We start from the raw sequence: 22,479 nt of genomic DNA on the forward strand, positions 1-22,479 counted from the left end.
ATATAGTTAGTCCATGATTAATATCCCCAAAATAACAAAATCACTTCAGATTAATAAAAGCATAAGAAAATTAATTATTGCACATATCTACATTTCTGCCAAATGTCTATTAGCAAACAGAACATGAACAAAAAGAATAGAGACTTGTGTCCTTATCCATCAAAAAACCCATCCCCACCTTGACTTTCCTCACATGTGGATGAGAAAGCCTCGACAATTCTGGTTCTTAATCCTCCGTCATGTTTATGATAGTTCTTAAGCTGCAACTCAAGAGCAGAGGTCCATGGATGGGCTCCAGTGAGCCTGTGTGCCTCTGAAATTATATGAAAAATCCTGAGTATTATGTGCATTTTGTTGGTAGTGAGTAGAGGGATTCTGGTTGTCATCAATTTCTCAAAAGTGTCCATTTTTTAAAGAAGAATAAAAGAATTCATGAACTGATCAGCATTGTGGGTCAGTTGTGACCTGGCCCTGGGCCCCTCTTGACTAAGGGCACTTTGGCATGAGTTTTGGCTCAGCAGGAGGCTGGGTGAGACCCAACAGCATCTGAGGGTGCCTGTTGAGACACAAGACACCTGGAAGACGAGCTTTGTGATTCTGTCTTGATTTAGGGAATTTGGCTGCTCAGATGTCCCAGCTCTTCCTCAAAATAAACAAAGACAAAACACTGCATTCCTGTGCCATCCAGGTCTAATCTGGTACTTTGAGCTATTTTAAGTGACAAAAACCAGGTCCTAATCCTTTATTTTTCCTCTGGCAGGTCAGAGATACCCTGACTGTGATAAGGAGAAGCTTGTGGGTGCTGAAGGGGCAGAGATCCAGGCCACTTGCCAGGGGTGGTGACTTTTATGCTCCAATTTGAAAATGTAAAAAGGTTAGTTTGGATGGATTCTCATTGAGTCCCATGGAATTCCTCTGTCTCCTGGGCCTGGTCTGGCTTACACTGATGCTCAGCTTCTGAAAGTTCCAGGTTAAGAGGGCGCTTGAGAGCTAAGACTGACCCACACTTAACCCAATGTCAGAAATTATTGAAGAGCTGGTTTAAAACACAGATTTCTTGAATCACCCCTAGAGAGTCTGCTTTAGTAGGGTGTCCTGGAATTGTTACATTTGTTTTATATATATATATATGTTTTTAAAAGTTTATTTGTTTTTGTCTGCGCTGGGTCTTTTGCTGCTGCATGCAGGCGCTCTCCAGTTGGTGGCAAGCAGGGGCTACTCTTTGGTTGTGGGCATCTCGCTGTGGTGGCTTCTCTTGTTGTAGAGCATGGGCTTTAGGGCTCGTGGGCTTTAGAAGCTACAGCTCGCAGGCTGTAGGGCACAGGCTTAGCAGTTGTGTACATGGCTTAGTTGTTGCCGGGGTGGGATCTTTCCAGACCAGGGATTGAACCTGTGTCCCCTGCATTGACAAGTGGATTCTGAACCCCTGGACAACCAGGGAAGTCCTTATGTTTGTTTTTAAAATTAGTATCTCCAAGGGATTTTGAGAAAGGGACCCTGAAGGGTTTTATTCTTCCAAATGTTGTGAGCTGAAATGAAGAGAAGGATATCTGGGCCCTCAAGCATTCGGTCCTTCTTTGATTCTGTTGGGTCTGGGAGCTCTTCTGCTTGTCTTCAGAGAAGGGAGCCCAGGGCCTATTTCTGCCTCCTTCCAGATCTGATGTGAAAGCCAGGATGACATAGGTCCTGGGGCCATGGCTCCTGCAGGCTCTGCAGCTGGGAAGCTCCTGCTCGGCCCTGCCACCTCCAAGATTTCAGCTCTTCTTGCCACAGAGAGAATGCCTCCCCAGGAAGGGTGCTGAGTATAACGTGAAACATCGTGGCTAAATCCATAACCAAGATTTGTCTGATGGGGGCTGCCTTTTTCCATCCCTGGATCCCACCACAGCTGTGCACTGAAGACTGAAGAAGAGAATGTCCTAATCAGCAGTTCCTGTGGAAAAGCACCAGTCGCAGAGTACTGTTATTCATTCATTCATTCATTCACTGAACAAATACTTAATTGTGTTAGATTCTGAGATTCAGGGGTGAACATGATGTCGTCCATGCCTCCATGGAGTGTTTATCCCAACAGTGTGGAAGACACTGAAAGACATCTCTGAAGTTTCTCCAGGGGCAGGGGCTTCAACCTGATTTTAAGAGAGAAAGGGAGTGGTGTAGAGATACATCTTGAAGATGATTTTGCGTTGCAAAATGACTGGTCTCCTCTCACGTTGTCTGTTTATTTGGGGTAGGTGGAGAGGAAAAAGCTGATGGGGACTGCCAAGTGGCCCCCTCCCCCAACATAACACTGAGCCAGCATCAGAGATTATCTAATTTATTTAATCATTCATTCAATCAATCACTTGGTTGGTTAATGACAGTTGTTAAGTGCTAAGAAGTATCCAGCATTGTGGGAATTCTAAGGAAAAACACCAATACAGTATACTAACACATATATATGGAATTTAGAAAGATGATAACAATAACCCTGTGTACGAGACAGCAAAAGAGACACTGATGTATGGAACAGTCTTATGGACTCTGTGGGAGAGGGAGAGGGTGGGAAGATTTGGGAGAATGGCATTGAAACATGTAAAATATCATGTATGAAACGAGATGCCAGTCCAGGTTCAATGCACGATACTGGATGCTTGGGGCTAGTGCACTGGGACGACCCAGAGGGATGGTATGGGGAGGGAGGAGGGAGGAGGGTTCAGGATGGGGAGCACATGTATACCTGTGATGGATTCATTTTGATATTTGGCAAAACTAATACAATTATATAAAGTTTAAAAATAAAATAAAATTAAAAAAAAAAAAAAAAAGGAATCCTAAGTCTGGGATAGGACTCAAGGTAAAGAATTCTTCAACAGCTAACTTTTAACCTGAGACCAGAAATAAGAGGTATGAAATGGAACAGATTGGGTGATATGCTGGGGCCTGGCCAAAGGGGCTAAAGCTGATGTAACACGATCCTGCAGGGGCCTCTGGAGTTTTGTTTTTCTACTTGTTGGTATGTGATCTTGAGAAAGTTTCCTACTTTCTCATCTGGAAAATGGGGGACACATTCAACCTGGCAAGGCTGCAGCAAGGATGGAAAGCTGCCTTGTAAAAAGTAGCTTTCCAAAAAGAAAATGGTATGAGTCCTCAGGATCTGACAGGTCAGTGTACTCACTTGAACGCGACAGACTGTTTGGGCAGGAGCCCAGATGGGCCCCTCCTTCACTCGGACCCTCCTTCACTCCCAAAGCCTTTCTGTGTCAGGGAAGGAGGCAAGCCTGCCCTGTCCCCTCAACCCTGGCTCATGTCTGCTCAGGATCATCCCTGGGCTCAACCAGAGGTGGCATTTCCTCCAAGAGGCTGACCAGCCTTTGGAAGTTTCCCTTGTTTCTGGGTGTGCTATCACTTTCATTTACTTTTGTGATTTCTCTGACTTAAGAAGATTGTAACTCATTCATTTTGTTGATTTTTAAAAAGTAAGTTTGGGTAAACAACAAGGACCTGCTGTATAGCATAGGGAACTATATTTGATACCTTGTAGTAAATTATTATCGAAAAGAATCTGAAAAAGAATATATATACACACACACACACACACATACATGTATTTATCTGAATCACTTTGCTGTACACCTGCAACCAAGACTGTAAATTAACCATGTGTTCTTTGAAAAAATGGTTAAAAAAAGTAAGTTTGGGAATAACCTGTGATTAAACAAGCCTGCATTTTTTATAACTCAGTAAATCCATATTAATGGAATCTTTGGACATTGATGAAGCAACGTGACATTTGTGGCATCATGGAGCAGGAATGGAACCTAGCATTTATTTAAATTTTATGTATTAAATACCACATGGAATACAAATGGTCAGTGGAAATGCTTTGATGAAATGAGGATCTGTCTGCTCTTCACTCTCTCTCTCTCTTTAAAGATTGGGTAAACACACACATGCAGAATTTCTAGATTGGACCTGATTGTCTACCCTGAAGATCTTGTCAACTTTATGAGGGTTTATATAACATCTCTCTTCCATGAACAGGTGTACCCTCCCATTAGCAATTCTCCTTCTTGATTCCATATGTATTTACTAAGATTTAGTCAGGAAGGAGATTTCTCTGCCTTAATGATGAAGGGGTCATAGGAAAAAAAAATCTCGGCTGAGTCAGGGGCCCTGAGTCCTAATGTTGGCTTAGCCACCTGTGTGTGTGTGTGATACCACTGGGATGCAATTGAGAGCAAGCAACAGAAAACTCTACAAGGAGCATCTTACACAAAGATTAATTTTTTCCCCGTAACGAGAAGGCTAAAAGGAAGAAGTAACTGCTTAATTCAGCTGCCAGCTGAATGATGTCTTCCAGGTACCCCATGTATTTCCTTTATACAGTCCTTAGCATGTGGACCTTTTTTTTTTCTTAAATGAATGCTTCAGATTTTAAACATTTTCTAGCAATTCAAATTTACTTTATTTTATTTTATTTTTTTATTTTGTTTTTTAACTTTATAATATTGTATTGGTTTTGCCATATATCAACATGAATCCGCCACACCCTGTACCATCCCTCTGGGTTGTCCCAGTGCACCAGCCCCAAGCATCAATTCCAGAAAAATAAATGACCCAATCAAAAAATGGGCCAAAGAACTAAATAGACATTTCTCCAAAGAAGACATACAAATGGCTAACAAACACATGAAAAGATGCTTAACATCACTCATTATCAGAGAAATGCAAATCAAAACCACGATGAGGTACCATTTCACGCCAGTCAGAATGGCTGCAATCCAAAAGTCTACAAGCAATAAATGCTGGGGAGGGTGTGGAGAAAAGGGAACCCTCTTACACTGTTGGTAGGAATGCAAACTAGTACAGCCACTATGGAGAACAGTGTGGAGACTCCTTAAAAAACTGGAAATAGAACTGCCTTATGACCCAGCAATCCCACTGCTGGGCATACACACTGAGGAAACCAGAATTGAAAGAGACACATGTACCCCAATGTTCATCACAGCACTGTTTATAATAGCCAGGACATGGAAGCAACCTAGATGTCCATCAGCAGATGAATGGATAAGAAAGCTGTGGTACATATACATAATGGAGTATTATTCAGCCATTAAAAAGAATACATTTGAATCAGTTCTAATGAGGTGGATGAAACTGGAGCCTATTATACAGAGTGAAGTAAGCCAGAAAGAAAAACATCAATACAGTATACTAACACATATATATGGAATTTAGAAAGATGGTAACAATAACCCTGTATCAGATCAGATCAGTCGCTCAGTGGTGTCCGACTCTTTGCGACCCCATGAATTGCAGCACGCCAGGCCTCCCTGTTCATCACCAACTCCCGGAGTTCACCCAGACTCACGTCCATCGAGTCAGTGATGCCATCCAGCCATCTCATCCTCTGTCGTCCCCTTCTCCTCTTGCCCTCAATCTCTCCCAGCATCAGAGTCTTTTCCAATGAGTCAACTCTTCGCATGAGGTGGCCAAAGTACTGGAGTTTCAGCTTTAGCATCATTCCTTCCAAAGAAATCCCAGGGCTGATCTCCTTCAGAATGGACTGATTGGATCTCCTTGCAGTCCAAGGGATCTCAAGAGTCTTCTCCAACACCACAGTTCAAAAGCATCAATTCTTCGGCCCTCAGCCTTCTTCACAGTCCAACTCTCACATCCATACATGACCACAGGAAAAACCATAGCCTTGACTAGATGAAACTTTGTTGGCAAAGTAATGTCTCTGCTTTTCAATATGCTATCTGGGTTGGTCATAACTTTCCTTCCAAGAAGTAAGCGTCTTTTAATTTCATGGCTTCAGTCACCATCTGTAGTGATTTTGGAGTCCAGAAAAATAAAGTCTGACACTGTTTCCACTGTTTCCCCATCTAGTTCCCATGAAGTGATGGGACCGGATGCCATGATCTTCATTTTCTGAATGTTGAGCTTTAAGCCAACTTTTTCACTCTCCACTTTCACTTTCATCAAGAGGCTTTTGAGTTCCTCTTCACTTTCTGCCATAAGGGTGGTGTCATCTGCATATCTGAGGTGATTGATATTTCTCCTGGCAATCGTGATTCCAGCTTGTGTTTTTTCCAGTCCAGCGTTTCTCATGATGTACTCTGCATATAAGTTAAATAAACAGGGTGACAATATACAGCCTTGACAAACTCCTTTTCCTATTTGGAACCAGTCTGTTGTTCCATGTCCAGTTCTAACTGTTGCTTCCTGACCTGCATACAAATTTCTCAAGAGGCAGATCAGGTGGTCTGGTATTCCCATCTCTTTCAGAATTTTCCACAGTTTGTTGTGATCCACACAATCAAAGGCTTTGGCATAGTCAATAAAGCAGAAATAGATGTTTTTCTGGAACTCTCTTGCTTTTTCGATGATCCAGAGGATGTTGGCAATTTGATCTCTGGTACCTCTGCCTTTTCTAAATCCAGCTTGAACATCAAGAAGTTCATGGTTCACGTATTGCTGAAGCCTGGCTTGGAGAATTTTGAGCATGACTTTACTAGCGTGTGAGATGAGTGCAATTGTGTGGTAGTTTGAGCATTCTTTGGCATTGCCTTTCTTTGGGATTGGAATAAAACTGACCTTTTCCAGTCCTGTGGCCACTGCTGAGTTTTCCAAATTTGCTGGCATATTGAGTGCAGCACTTTCACAGCATCATCTTTCAGGATTTGGAATAGCTTAACTGGAATTCCATCACCTCCACTAGCTTTGTTCATAGTGATGCTTTCTAAGGCCCACTTGACTTCACATTCCAGGATGTCTGGCTCTAGGTCAGTGATCACACCATCGTGATTATCTGGGTCGTGAAGATCTTTTTTGTAGAGTTCTTCTGTGTATTCTTGCCATCTGTTCTTAATATCTTCTGCTTCTGTTACGAGACAGCAAAAGAGACACTGATGTATAGAACAGTCTTTTGGACTCTGTGGGAGAGGGAGAGGATGGGATGATTTGGGAGAATGGCATTGAAACATGTATAATATCATATATCAAATTTACTTTTAAAAAATTTAATTTTAATTGGAGGATACTTGCTTTACAAGGTAGTGTTGGTTTCTGCTGTACAACAATGTAAGTGAGCAGTGTGGGGACTTTTAATCTTCATGCTTGTAGCTTTATTATTACAAGATGCCCACCCCCGCACTAGACTACTCAGGCAGAATAAACAGAGAATCTAGTGTCTGGTTTACATTCCCAAGAAAACAGTTTTCCAAGAAACCCTCCTGGTAGATGCCACTGATCAGAACTGCCAGATAGAGACTCAGCTGCAAGGGAGACTGGGAAAATGTTTAATTGTTTCATCTTGTAAAGTGGAAATACCAAGGGATGAGGGGGCTGTATAGCATTAGTCAAGGGGCAGCCTCTGCCCTGGTGTCCTTGGACAATTTATGTCATTTTGGACACTGACTTTCTCAGCTATAAAATGAGGTGGTTAACCAGGATCTAGGTGATCCCTGGGGCTCCTTTTAGTTCAAAAGCAGGAATTCTCAAACTTTAATGTGCATTCAAATCACCTGGAGATCTTGTTAAACTTCTGGTTCCAGGGGTGGGGTTGGGGAGGGTAGGGTACCCAAGACTCTGCATTTCTAAAAGGCTCTCCCTCAGGTGATGGCTGGATCACACTTTGATTTGCAATGTTCTGTGAATCCTTAGATATCTTTCTGCTTTCCTTAGTAGACAAACTAGCTTAAGGCAAAGACCGTACAAATTCCTTAAGTTGCCTAGAGTGACTGAATTCTCGAACTGTGTGTGCACATTCCTCCTGTTTTTCTCCCCTAGCGTTTCTAGATACAGAAGAAGTGAAAGAACTAGAGCCTCCACCTTAAAGGCAGTATAAGTAGTTAGAGACTGGGGCAGGGGAAAGAGCTTTTCTAATTGAATTTTCACAATAACCCTGTGAGGTCAGTGTCATTGCTCTCATCTCACACATGAAGAATCAGAGACTCAGAGTAAATTACTTTCTTAAGATTGTGCAGCTGGTTTGGATTCTAACTCAGGTCTCTGACTCCAAGGCCATGTTCGTACATTTCACTAGGCAACTTCTTACAGAGGCCCATGTGTGAGAGACAAGGATGAATACAAGTGTGCTGCCAGTCAATTTGGAGAAGGCAATAGCACCCCACTCCAGTACTCTTACCTGGAAAATCCCATGACAAACCTGTCTGTGCTGCTTAGTCTCGATTTTTCTCTCCAGCCCCATTCTCTACCATCCTCTGCCTATCTGGGGAGACTGACCTACTGCCTGGTGGCCTCCAGTTGGGACTGACCAGCAGAATCACCTCCAAGAGACTGGAGTATGGAAGAGAAGGAGGTTGAGATATATTTGTTCGTCCCTTACCCCGTGGTTTGGCAGTCACTCGTTTTCAACTTTAAAGCCACAACTTGGGTGCCCACTTTGTGCCTCTCACTGATTCCTAGTAAGTACTCCCTGCCCCATGCCCTCGGGCCTGGGGGGTACCTGCTTCCCCCTCCTGATGGTCCCTGGGTGCCTCACTGTCCCTTCGCCCTGCCCACTCCTCTGTAACTGGTCCCTTGATTGCCTTTTTGAGGTGCTGCTTGTTTTCTGATGACATCGTGATTCACTGACTCATTTCCCAAAAATGTCCAGGTAGTGGTGTGTGTGTTTGTGTGTGTGTGCTTATTCAGGTCCAACTCTTTGAGAGCCCCTGCACTGTAGCCTGCCCTGGAACCCTGGAATTTTCCAGACAGAAATACTGGAGTTGGTTGCCATTTCCTACTCTAGGAGATCTTCATGATGCAGATATCCAACTTGCATCTCCTGCATTGGCAGACAGATTCTTTACCACTACACTGCCTGGGAAGCCCCAGGTAGTGGTAGAGATGGTCAAATATTTACTACAGACAGTAGCAGGAGATTTGGGAGGCTGCAACAGGCAGACCTTGGGGAGAAGTCAGGGCTTCCCCTAGGTGGTGACAGGTGGGGAGGATTTGTAGAAACAATGGAGACAGAATATTTGAGAAGAGTATCAGGCAAAGGCAAGGATTAAAGGGGCCTGGGGAGCTGCCTGCGTTTGAGGATCAGTTGTATAGTAAGTTGCCTGGGGTGAAACCAAATATGAGTGGCTTATGGTAATAAGAATGCTAACATTCTGCAGAGCTGTGTGTCACTGTGTTCAAAGTGCTTTCCTTGAACTCCCTCATCTCCAGCAGTCCTGGATTAGCCTTGTTTTTAGAGAGAGGGGGAAGTGAGCCACAGAGAGGTTAAGAACCAGTCCAGGGTCACCCAGTTCCAGGATTAACTTTGGTGGTCCGGCTGCAAGCCTGCCCTTGGAAGCACTAGGCTGCGGGAAGCACTAGGCTGCGGGATGCACAGATGGCATCGACTGTTTTGCAGCAGGGCTGAAAGCTGAAGGGAGCCCTGTCTAAGAGAGGGAACCAGGGCGTGCTGGGGACCTGTGCTCTCCCCTTCCCAGAGGGGAGTTTCCGCAGAGCCTTCAAGTGTCAGGGCAGCTGGCTCTGGGTCGCGTGGCAATCAGATTGGTTAATGCTTTTCATCCTGCCGGTTTCTGTATGTGATGACAGAAGTCTATCTCTCCTTTCCACGTGCCCCAGGTCAGAATACTGTTCCTTTACCTCCGTGGCAGGGACAGGGCCTGGAGGAAGATGATGCCCCAGTCCTGGCAGAGCTCCTGTGTCTGCTTTGTGGGGATTTAGAGACAGCCTATTAGGTATTAGCATAATTGCTTTTGTTTTTAATCTGCTCGGAAATGAATTTCTTTAGCAGCCTAAATAGCTGCAATTGGCCAATTTGTTCTCTTTCTAGTTTCCATGTGGGAAAGTAGATTTAACCCGAGTCTAATTTTCTTTGTCTGTAAAATGGTGGCAGTAACACGCACCTGCTGGTCACATGAGTGCACGTGAAGGCCACGTTGCAGAGGCTGCCCCAAGGGAGGAGTTCACAGATGTTGGTGTTAAGTTCTGCCCCAATCCACCTTCTTTCTTTCCATTTAGTCATTGTGAAATGTTAGGAAAGGTATTGGAGGGTAGTTTCTCTCCCTTCCTTCCATCCTCTCCTTCCTTGACACTCCTCATTGGTGAAAACTTTCAAATATACCTAAATATAAGGAGACAGTGAAATGTACCTTCCTTATTATCTAAATTTAATGATATTCAGTGGCTTGCAACTTTTGCTTATCTAGTTCACTTTTGTGAAAGTATTTAAAAAACAATCTCAAATGGCATACATTTCACTTTAAATATATCAGCATGCATTTCTAAAAAAGATTATTTTCTTAACATAATGCCATTAATACACCTGACAAAATGGAACAATAATCCCTTAATAGCAAGTCATACCCAGACTGTATTCAAATATCTCCCGTTGTCTCGTAGTTGAACTGATTGCCTCAGGATCCCAACAAGGCAGGGCACAGAGGAGAGAGCAACCAGTGACACAGGGCCCTGTTTACAGTTCTGAGAGCTTAGGGATTTCTTTGCATTTTGCACAATGACTCAGCGTTGCTGGTAAAGTGCATCCTAACATTTGTGGTTTTGACTGTCTGGAAACAACTGCAGATGTCCATGACATTTAGCAGTGTCTGTCCAGGCATAAATGTTAGTCCTAGACCCTTGTGGGACTGTGCCTGGAGGGAGTGTCCAGTGAGAGTGTGCCTAGTTGGGAGCTGGCAGTTGGCTTTTTAGTGATGCTCTGGTCTCACTTTTTGCTCTTTCCTGATTTAGGATTTCACAGATTGTGCCATTGAAGAAAGACTGGAGTCATACATAGAATGATTGGGTTTTTATTTTGCCAAGTAAGGATATTAAAAATGATCTCCTATCACCCATTATTTCATAAAAGAAAGGGCCTTCGAATACTAAAAGAGCAGGACTGATATTATCTCAAAGTGTTGTCTTCTCTGGGAAATGATAGTTGGCCACCTGCTGTTGAGATATATGTATTATATATACATATGTCTGGGTGTGCAATGTGTGAACCACACATTCCATGGTTCTGGTTTTCCCATTTTGCATTAACTGGTGAGGACTTTCTCATAGTTTGGTATTTGGGAAACATTCTTCCACTCAAAAGTTAGAAGAATGGATAGTAAAAACTGGTAAAATGATAAAAATGTCATTCTTATTTGAAAAGTAGTCCTTGAATGGGAGATGAAACTTTAGTAAAAGTTGAATACAAAGTAAGCTTGCAATGTGGGGCAGGCACAGGAGAGATGCCACTTTTTTCAACTATGGTTTGGGAAGCATGTTGGAGCCAGGTGTAGACATTTCCATATTCTCCAATAATTCTGGTGTTGGATCAAGGGCTGCCAAGAATTATTTTCCTAAATCATTATACTTCTTTTGGCTCACAAACATTCTTGTTGATCTTGCTCACATTTTCCAAACCTACATTCCCATCCTAGTTCTGTAATACACACTCCTTGTCCATTGCGTGAGACCCCAGCAATTTCCTACAGCCTGACACTGGCACTCACTGTGTATCTCTCAGCTACTCTGATCTGAGCTTCAGACCAATGATTCCACTTGCCCTTCCTCCTCTCCACACAGAGCTCCTGCTCAGCTGCCTCAGTCTGGCTCCCCTTCTTTGCTTCTGCATAAAGTGGAGAAGTTGCTCCTGCCGTAACCTGGGAGTTCTTTCTGACACATCCATCACCCCGTATCTCCCCTATTACCGAGTCCTGAAGCATTTACTTCCAAATATATTCCCAGTTGAGTTGGTTATGCTGTGACCACTGCTACCACCTCAGTCTTGGTCACTGTTACCTCTTGCCCAGGTTACTGCAACTGTTCCTGTTGACCTCAAATCCCATCAGTCCATTCTTCACACAGTAGCCGGAATAACGTTCTTAAAATGGAAATTACATCATGATGCACTCCCTGTCCAGAACTCTTAGGAAATCTGGGACAAAATGAGAAAAAGATATCCCTAACATGAGCTACACAGCCCAAGTGGTCTAACTAGCTCCCAACTCTAACCTCATCTCAAACTGCCTTCCTCTCCATTTATCGTGTTTAATTGACACCTGCTGGATGTTGATTGCCTTGAACACTCAAGGCACTTTCCCGCTCCTTTCAAAGTTTCCCACACCCTCCCCACTCTCTGCTCTTGGCCCTCTGCACTGTGCTTCCTGAGGGCAGACCCTTGACTCTTCCTCTCAGTAACGAATAGCCAACATTCAGCATAGTCCTAGGCAGGGGGTGCTTGGCAAATCTCTGTTGACTAAGTGAATGACTCCGCCAATTAATACCAAAATTCTTCCCTCCCTGTAAAAGGACAGAAAGGAGATGCTGAATATATTTTAAAAAGAAAAAACCCATATCTTTGCTAGATCGACCAAATTGGTATTGGGCCTTGAGTATTCAGACCAGTATTTATTTTTATAGTTATAATAATGGATCTTTTTGTAAAATAAATCATATTTTAAGTGAGTGTTAAGTTCAGTTCCATTTAATCAGCATTCCCCAAATTGCCAAGGTTCCTGTAAAGCTCCTGTAAAGATTACCTCTCTGTCTTTAATAGGGTGCTGAATCTATCCATTTCTCTGAGAGACAGAGACCTATAATACATCCATTTAAAAAATCAGAGTGCCTTATTAGTACTGGTTATTGAGAAGGTTAAAATCAAACATACTTAAAATGGCCCTGTAACTTAGGTTCACACTTCTATTACAGTTTTAAAAGAGAAGACTCAGCATATTTGTAGAACCATTTTCTAGAGTATTTTTCAATAGATTATATAATTTAAAGTTTTCTTTGATATATCAGAAATGAGATGTCCTCTGAGGACTTTAGGTCCACATTGAACTCCCCCTTTTCTAATTCCCTTTTAACACTTTGTCTGAGTGGCTCCCTTTTAGTACCATATCTTGTTTGCTGATTATCTCTACTTTCCGATTCAGCTTTTCACTACACGCTACTCTGGTCCCCATTTTTATTTTGCAGGTATGATTTATCTCCTCAACTATATTATAGGCGTCTTGTAAATAAGAAATTGGTGTCTCTTTCTCCTTATGCATCCCCAGAATAACAGTCAGGGCAGGCTAAGACATGTAGCAGTAACGAAACGTTCCCAAATCTCAGGGGACTTATTTCCTACTCCGTTTGCACTCTAGCGTGGGCCACAGGGAGCTTCAGATGATGTGGGTCATGGGTCTCTCAGGGACCCAGGCTCATGAAAGGCTTCATCTTGACACTTGCCTGATGAAAACATAAGAAACCATACTGCTGGCTTTTAAAGCTTCTGTCAGGATATAGGACGTATCATTCCATAAGCATGTCATTGGCTAAAGCAAGTCACGAAGCCTTGCACGCCTAACTTCAAAAGGGGTAGGCGAGTGAAACCCGACTGTGCGCCTGGGAAGAGCAGACTCAGGAACACCAGAGGAGCTGCACTCAGTACTTGCAGAGCCCTGCTCGGTTCCAGGCTCATGGTGGAAATTATTTGTGTTTGACTGAAGATTGAAAACATCTGAATATATGTGAGTACAGATAAAGGAGAAGCTGGTTGCTAGCTGAAAATGATGGAAGTATTGTTTCAGTGTATCCCTTCTCCTAGTTTTAACTCCCCTCTTAACATCTGGAAATAAAGAAAAGCCCTGGGGAATATCTCAAAATAAAGAACCCAAGCGAATACCTGTCATTATGCAGCCAATAGCCACGTACTGGCAAGTGATCTAGTCTGCCCCCTAACCTTGTACACTTCTCTGCCAATGATTTGAAGGACTGCAGATGCTGACACAGAAAACACTTGCCAGCAAACACCATGAATCTGGGAGGGGAGTGAGGGATTTGGTGAAAGAATTATGATCTAAAACTGGACTCATGGGTTAGAATAATGGGTTCATTCTAAGGGATCATTGTGTGATGTTTGGGTCTAAAGACTAGTTTTGCATAACTACAGGATGGCAGAGCTTTGAACAACAGCATGTGTGAAAAATCTCCAAGGCTTTCTGTTGACATGAATTGTACTGTTATTCATAGTGGAATGGGGTTGCCAAATGAGCCAATGGAATGTCAGTTTGTTGGCAGGGACAGGACAGGGCAGGGACTCAAGGATTCTGCACAGCTAGAGTGTGGAGGCTTGAGCTCAGTTTGGGATGTCACCATCTGAGTAACCTTGGCAGATGAGCTTGCCCAGTGAAGAGTAATGGGGTTGCCATTGGAACAGGAACACTCAAGGACTGGATGGAAAAACTGGATCAAGTTAACCTAGAAAACAGATTGGATTGGGGAAGTACAGGATGAGGGAAGGCGAGGACTACCAAGGAGAAGAGGGAATATGCTTTTGTTTTGCTGCTGAAGACAGAATAAGGGTAGGCTATAGGGACACAGATTTGACTTATGATTGGGAAAAGAACCCTGTGAAAGTTAAGTCTCTTGTAGGTTATATCCTTGAGGAGAAGTATGGATCCAAAAAGAGGAGTGAATGGCTATCCCAGCTTGCCCAAGACTCAGATTTTCAGTGTTAAAATCAGAAAAAAATCCAAGGCAAACCTGGATGAAGAGATCACCCTACCAAAGAGGATCACCCTTAATGTCATCTCAGGTCTCTTTCCTCTTAGAGGTTTTGTAATTTCTGGGATAGATACTATGTTGATTTTCCCAGAAGAATTTCAGGCAGAGCAATGAAATACAGTATTTTTGGTTTCTAATCTCTGATTAACTTAATCACATAGGACTTTTTCGTGCTCACTGAACAATAGTCCCACACTTGTATTTAAGATTTAATTATTGCTGCTCAGTTCATGCCCTAAAATTGCATCACATAATCAGGTGAACATTTCCCTGCAAGTTCAAGGTCATTCATTACATAAGTGAGCGTTTCAGAAACAAAGAGCTGCACCTTTCTTAGGAAATCACAATGGATAATTTCCTGATTGTTTGAATTGTTATTCTTAGAAAAAGCATGAAGGAGGTGAAAGGAAGTGCAGGAAGTTAAATATTTCCATTATAATAAAATTTTACTTAGCTTATGCACAATGAAAGAGCTGTGTGTATTTAACACATCCAAGTAAAAGGTTTATTCTTTTAATCATTTATTGTTATTTGTGCTTCTAGGATAAGTTTGTGAAATCAAATTGCAAACTTGCAGTTTGTTTATTCTTTGGGGTTCAGTGTTTGTGCATTTAGAACCAAGAACTCTGCCAAGAGGTTCTGTAGGTTTCTTGTGTTATTCTTCTTAATGATGTGTTACCTACCCGTTCTAGCTGTTTAACTTCAATAAAATCATAAGTGATAGTTACCAAGGTGAGCCAACTTTCCTAAGTCTTTTCCCTTTTAACTTACTTGATAACGCTCTGTAAATAGAACCCTTTGAGAAGAGAAGAGTAACTGGTGAATGGGCTCTATTTTCATCTGTTTGGTGATTTATGGAGAAGAGGAGTCCTTTCAAGTTCCTGGCTTTGCACCCAAACCCGGAACAGAAACCCACGGAGGTGAGAGGATCATGGAAAGACTCTTGATGTGGCTTAAGGGAAGTGGTGATTAAAAGAAGAGAGGAGAGTAGTGGGAGATCAGCTGCTCATTGAAACCCATCCCACCACATGCTCCCTCCTGCTTTGGTTTGGCATCATGCCTTCTAGGAATTCTCCTTGAGTATGCACCTTACTCTTCTCCCTGCCTCTTGAACACATAGCACCCTCTTTTCTTGGACTTGGTGCTGTTCATTGTAGGTTTTAGTAAGTTTTAGACTACAGAGCCAGGAAAAAAGTCTTGTCATTCATGATAACAAAGGCAATAATGGTGAGTATGGTCTTGGATATTCTACTCCTTTAGGTGTCATCCATGCAAGTGAGGCACACACCATCTTCTTTGTGTAGCACTGTGTATACTGTGACTCTAGAGCCCCTGAAACTCTAGTTGGTAATATCACCTGAGTAATGCAGTGAAGAAGGACAGTCATGCATCCCCTGGAAGGCCTCATGGAGCAGAGATGCATTTGTTACTAGAATCTTCAACCCTACTCACAGTCTCAGCAATCTGTTATTGTAGTTCAGTCTCTCAGTCATGTCCAACTCTCTGTGACCCCATGGACTACAGCACACCAGGCTTCCCTGTCCTTCACTATCTCCCTTGAGTTCAAACTCAAGTTCATTGAGTCAGTGATGCCATCCAACCATTTCATCCTCTGTTGCCCCCTTCTCCTCTAGATCTCGATCTTTTCCAGCATCAGGGTTTTTTCTAATGAGTGTCAAGTGGCCAAATTATTGGAGTTTCAGCTTCAGCATCAGTCCTTCCAACGAATATTCAGGACTGATTTCCTTAGGATGGACTGGTTTGATCTTCTTGTAGTCCAAGGCACTCTCAAGAGTCTTTTCCAACATCACAGTTCAAAAGCACCAATTCTTTGATGCTTAGCCTTCTTTATGGTCCAACTCTCACATCCATACATGTCTACTGGAAAAAACATAGCTTTAACTCTATGGACCTTTGTCGGCAATCTGCAATCTGTTAAATTCTCACAAAGAGCATTCTGGAATATCAAACTGGGCACAGAATTCTATGCTTACCTTGTGCAGACTTCCCATTGATTTGTAAAGAAAGTCAAGACTGAATCTTTTGAGTGAATTCTGCCCTTTTGATCCAACATCTCTCTGAACTTTTTATAAATCAACCTAATTATAGATTTTGGAAATTCAGAAAAAGGCTCACTAAAGGTAAATAGTGTGTTCATCAGTGATCATTAGCTCTAGTTTGTTCTGCAGTATTTCAGCCATTTTTAAACACTCATGAGAATGTGATTGCCCTTTTCCTGGTATGTCTCTGAAGTTGTCTTAATGCAATAAAGGTGGATTCCACCCCACCCCACCCCCATTTCAAGTGATTGCTCACTTCTTCTCTCTTTTCTCTACTCATTTCTCCCTGGATTAACATCCTTGTTTCATACGCTTCATGCTGAGGGAAAGTGAATTTCTTCTCCCCATTTCCCTTGATTGGGATGGAGATGACATGTGGTTGTGTCAATTGAATGGAAACCTGCTTTCCAGAGTGGTAACCCAAAGTGTGAAAAGTTGAGAAATAATTTGTGGGATAAAAGAGGATGAGAGAGACTTCTGAATTTGGGGTCTGAAGACACAGGATGCGGAGGATGATGTGGATGAAGTGACTCCATATCACAGGACGGAGCAGGAAGGTGGTGTGTCTCTTGCGGCAGGCCCTTCTGTGGACCCTTTGTGGTGGGCTGTCACTAACCACCTATCTGTGATCCTCATGTCTCTTCTCATAATGGATACAACATGATCTCAGATTTACTGTGATTATACTTTTCAAAGAACAGTGTTTTAAATTTATGAATTTATTATGAAAGACAATGGATTGAAATTTATACCACCCATTGGGAAATTCTCCTTCACTACTATAAATAAAATAGATACCTAATGAGAACCTACATATAGCACAGGGAACTTGACTCAATGCTCTGAGGTGACCTAAATGGGAAAAGAATCTAAAAAAGAGTGGATATATGTATACGTATAACTGATTCACATTAGTGTACAGCAGAAACTAACACAATATTGTAAAGCAACTCTGTGCTAAATCACTTCAGTTTTATCCAACTCTTTGCGATGCTATGGACTGTAGCCAGCCAGCTCCTCTGTCCATGGGATTCTCACAGTGAGAATACTGGAGTGGGTTGCCGTGCCCTCCTCCAGGGGATCTTCTTGACCCAGGGATTGAACCTGTGTCTCTTATGTCTCCTGCATTGACAGGCAAGTTCTTTACCACTAGCATCACCTGGAAGCCCTGAAGCAACTATACTCCAATAAAAATTAAAAACAAAAATTCTCCTTCCCAAGGATGCAGGGCATCACAGAGCTCAGTTATCTCCATGCGTAACTCCTTTCATATCTGCAGTGTTTTCCTATAGGCTACCTGTCAGTGTGATGCTCACATACCACCTGTCCTGTCATCTTTAATCTATCCCATGCCTGAATTGCACTATCAGATTATAAATCCATCCAAAGGTTCTTGTTTTATTCAAACTGGCATCAAGGCAGAATTATCCAAAGACAGCCAAGCTGCTCTTCCTTTTCTTGCTTTCAAAAAGCTTTATAATATAATAACATGCATGGTGTATAAATTTAGTTATTCTAGGAGAAACAATCTCCAAGTTATTGTTTGTTTTATAACCTTTTCCCTCACAGCATTATCAGATGCCTGAAATAAAGAGCTAACAGCAGCCTGCCCTTTTATTTCTACCCTTCTATTTCCTATGTGATTTTGTCTGTGTTTCCTATATGATTCTCAAGCACTTAAAACAAGTTCAGGCCCCGTCTGTCATTTTCATTAAACCTACAAAATCACTGCGGGCGGCGTTTTCTCTTGTACACTAAAGTTTTAAATGAGCTATTAGGTCCAGTGTCTGAGGCAGTCAACACAACCATGCTGATTCCTTTTTTTTAAAAATGCCTGCAGACTGCACAAAGATCAGCCTCTCATCTCATTTGTATTTATCATTACACAAGAAGGTTTTGCCAGAGACAGCAAAATTTGCTTAACACTATCTCTTTGGTTCAGAGAATGAGTGTGTGTGTGTATTTTAACATAAAGAGAAAAAGTAGTAATGAGAAAATTTTCACCAAAATCATTTGAAATGTAGCAAGCCAGTAGTGTTCCTTAACATAAAGCCAAACTACTCTGATATGCTGTTTTCCTACCACATCCTACAATGGCTGGGTTGTAAACTGGGATTATGTTCTATTGATTTTGTGATCATTGTTAGACCCTTATGCTGATAATTAGCATTCTCTTTATGTGTTTGTGGATTACAGCTTTAACCCTGGACATATTTCTCTTCAGATGAATTACTTTGGGGTATACAGAAGAATTTCTGTGATTATGTATGTTAAAACCTGTTCTGCCATCACTTTTCTTTTTAACTAGCAAGTACTTATTGAGCTTACTCTTGCACATACGAATGTAACATATGAGGAGAATCTAAAACCCATGATTTGTGGTGTGCTCATGAACTCTTGCCTGGCAAATCCCATGGATGGAGGAGCCTGGTAGGCTGCAGTCCATGGGGTTGCTAGGAGTCGGACACGACTGAGCGACTTCACTTTCACTTTTCACTTTTCACTTTCATGCATTGGAGGAGGAAATGGCAGCCCACTCCAGTGTTCTTGCCTGGAGAATCCCAGGGACAGGGGAGCCTGGTGGGCTGCCATCTCTGGGGTCGCACAGAGTCAGACACGACTGAAGCGACTTAGCAGCAGCAGCAGCAGCATGAAGTTTCCACATGGGTTCACATATGGATTAGAGGCACGAATATGAGATTATTAAAAAGAGGCATTTTTAAACCTGTCAGTGAAATGTTTCTGCTTCCTGTGAACAAGGACAAAAACAGGCACTGCCAATGAATAAGTTAAATAAATGTATTTAGTTAGGTTAAGGTCATGAAAAGTTTGATTGTGCATATTTCTTGTACAAACACATATATGTGCATATATACATGCACACACACACTTATTTAGATCAGTAGCTTTCAAACATATTTTATCTCTTAAAGTAGTAAAGACTGGCTGAAGGGAGGGCAGCAGAAGTCTTACCCTTTAAGCTCTTTATGCCACTTCCTGTCTACATCAAGTAGCCTGAGCTTAAACTAAAAAGCCCTGGCTTGGACTGTTAAATATACAAACATTTATCTTAAAATGTTAAATTACTACAAGAACTTCCCTGGCATCCAGTGGTTAAGACTCTGCACACTTCCAATGCAGGGGGCAGTGGTTTGATCCCTAGTTGGGGAACTAAGAAACCACATGCTGTCTGGCCAAAAAAAAAATGTACATTAAACTATTACAGTTGCGATTGATTTACACAAAGATGATTCAGTACATAGACTTGAAGTAGTCCTAGTGGTTGATCACCGTGTTGCCTTCCACTTCATTCAGCCTATTTGGTCTTCAAATTCTGCTGTCTCTGACAGTTGATGTTTTGGGAGCATAGCAGTGATGATGCTTTGATCCCTGAATTTCCATTAACAGCTATTGTAACCTACTCTTATCTCTTTGATTTTGGCTCTTTCCTCACCTATCTATTAAATGTTTTAAAACTTTTCTTTTTAAACTTTTTCATGGAGTCAAAAATATTTACTGTCAGAAGTAGGATCCTTTTGTAATTTTATTAAAATTGCTAGCTGTTCTCCACTGTGTGAGAAAACTCTAGCAGAGAGCTTGGCACAGTGGCTAGTATCTTTGCCAAACCTGATTGTAAATGGGAAGTTATAGGTTGTAAGATAAGTAGCTTCAGTGGAACTTGGAAGGTGAGAAGAAAGAGTGGCCTAACTTTGTAAAGGGCATGAAGGTAGAATTGTTGTATTTTCAATGTATTTCATTATAAAATACTCATTGTGGAAAATGTGAAATATACCAAGAAGTGGATAAATAAAAAGAGATGTAAAAATCATACAGCCCTACCACATAATCAACTACTTTTACATTTTGGTTAGTCTTGATGGGAGAGTAGAGGGCATGTGACAGATGAACACTGTCAATAAAAGTTGACTTGGGTGGAGAAGAAGGTGAGGTGTCTGTGATGGGAGTTTGAGACTCTGGCCCAACAGATGCTCAGACAATGTAAGGCAAGATTGGGAAGGAAGTTACCATTATAGTTTAGAGGATTCATGGGCTCAAGATGATAAGTGAAGTGGCTGGGATTTTAAAGCCCAGGGCAGGGCACTCCTCTGGTGGTCCAGTGGTTAAGAATCCTCCTTGCAATGCAGGGTGTTCAGGTTCGATCCCTGGTCAGGGAACTAAGAGCCAATAAACATGCCATGGAGTAATTAAGCCCAAGAGAGCCCGTGTGCCAGAACAGAAGATATCACCTGCTGCAACTAAGACCCAAATGCAGCCAAATACATAAATAATAAAAAAATAAATGCATGCCAGGGCACTGAACCAGGGCTGAGGAGAGTAAGGAATTTGAGCAGAAGAAGCTGATTTGGAAGCAGGCTTGGATCCAGGACAGGAATATCTCCTCCACAGAATTTCTGTGGCCAGAAAGGGGGGATTCAGGTAACAGTAAGACAAAAATATCATATAAAAAAGGCTGACCTCGAGGCCCAGAGAGAAGAGGCAGTTTCTTCTCCGATGACCCAAAGTATGGCCTCCAAGGTGCAAGATGGTGAACTCATCTGGGGGGAAAAGAGGACTCCAAGGAATGGTGTCTAAAGCAGGACATTCGGACTAGAAATTCAGGGAGTTGGAAGAGGGGAGTAATTCTAGGTCTCTATAATTTATCATCCAAATTAGGACACTCTTGAGAACAAAGGAGTGCTGTTAATAATTGTATCAGGACAACCAGTGAAACCCGGGGCTGTCACCTTAGACACTTATTTTGTCAGTTAAGTACCTCAACAATATACAGTTTATGACATCACTATATAAAGTTTTGTAACCAAATTGTCTTTCGGACGATACATACCTAATTAATTTTTCCTAATAAATAACTGTGCTCAGTTCAAGATCTTATCATTTTTTCTTCTGAGCTTTTAGAAGAACCTCTGAACTAGCTTTCCATTCCCTAAGCTGATAGGTAAAGCCATTCTCTTACTCTTTGTTACCAGAGGGCTATATCTAAATCATTAGTCATGTCTTGTTCCTGTCTGCTTAAAATTTAGTGCTTTGCATAGTCCTTGAGATAAAGTTCAAACTTAGCATGGTATGCAGTTCAATGCGTTCGGTTCCAGGTGACATTCAGAACTCAGGAACCATGTTCGAGACTGCAGCCCTTCCTCTGACCTCTTCTCCCTGCTCATCCCTTTGTGTGTGTGGAGTGATGTTTTCCAGCCTCCATGCCTTGGTACGAGCTGTTCCTTCTGCCTGGCACAGCCTCCCACATGCTTGGCTCATTCTATCTTTTTTTTTTCTTTTAAAAACTCAGCTTAAGTTTCACTTTTTTTTTTTTTTTAAAGAATCATTTCCTGATTATTCCCAGGCTAAGGGTACTTCCTCTGTGTTCTCCCTCTCCATTGAAATATGTGCCAGCATATATTTTTTGTTAGAACTGTATTGCACTGATTAGTAACAATTTTCTGTCTTCTCAAAAAAAAATGTATCCCTTTGAGGCTGGGGCTATTTCCTGTTTATGTTTTTCCCCCCCTCTTTATTATACCATCTAGCAAGATGACTCTTCTATATATTTTATTTTTTTAGAAAAGTATGAGCTTGAACCTATCTCAGTATTAATCTCTGAGAGATTCCCTTTGTTATTAACTGAATGTTTGTGCTTCGAAATTCACATGTTGAAGCCCTAATCCTCATGTGATAGTGTTTGGAGATGGGGCCTTTGGGAGGTCATCATGATTAGATGAAGCCATAAGGCCCCTGTGATGGGATTAGAGTTTTATAAGAAGAAAAACCAGATCGCTGTTCTGTCTCCATGAGCAAGGAAACACCATGTGAGAATCAGGGAGAGGGTGGCTGTCTGTAGGCCAGGGAGGACCTGCACTGGAACTCAGCCATGCTGACACCCTGAATCCCTCCTTAGCCTCCAGAACTGTGAGAA

Source organism: Bos javanicus, chromosome 10 (assembly GCF_032452875.1).
Source record: "Bos javanicus breed banteng chromosome 10, ARS-OSU_banteng_1.0, whole genome shotgun sequence".
NCBI classification, from domain to species: domain Eukaryota; kingdom Metazoa; phylum Chordata; class Mammalia; order Artiodactyla; family Bovidae; genus Bos; species Bos javanicus.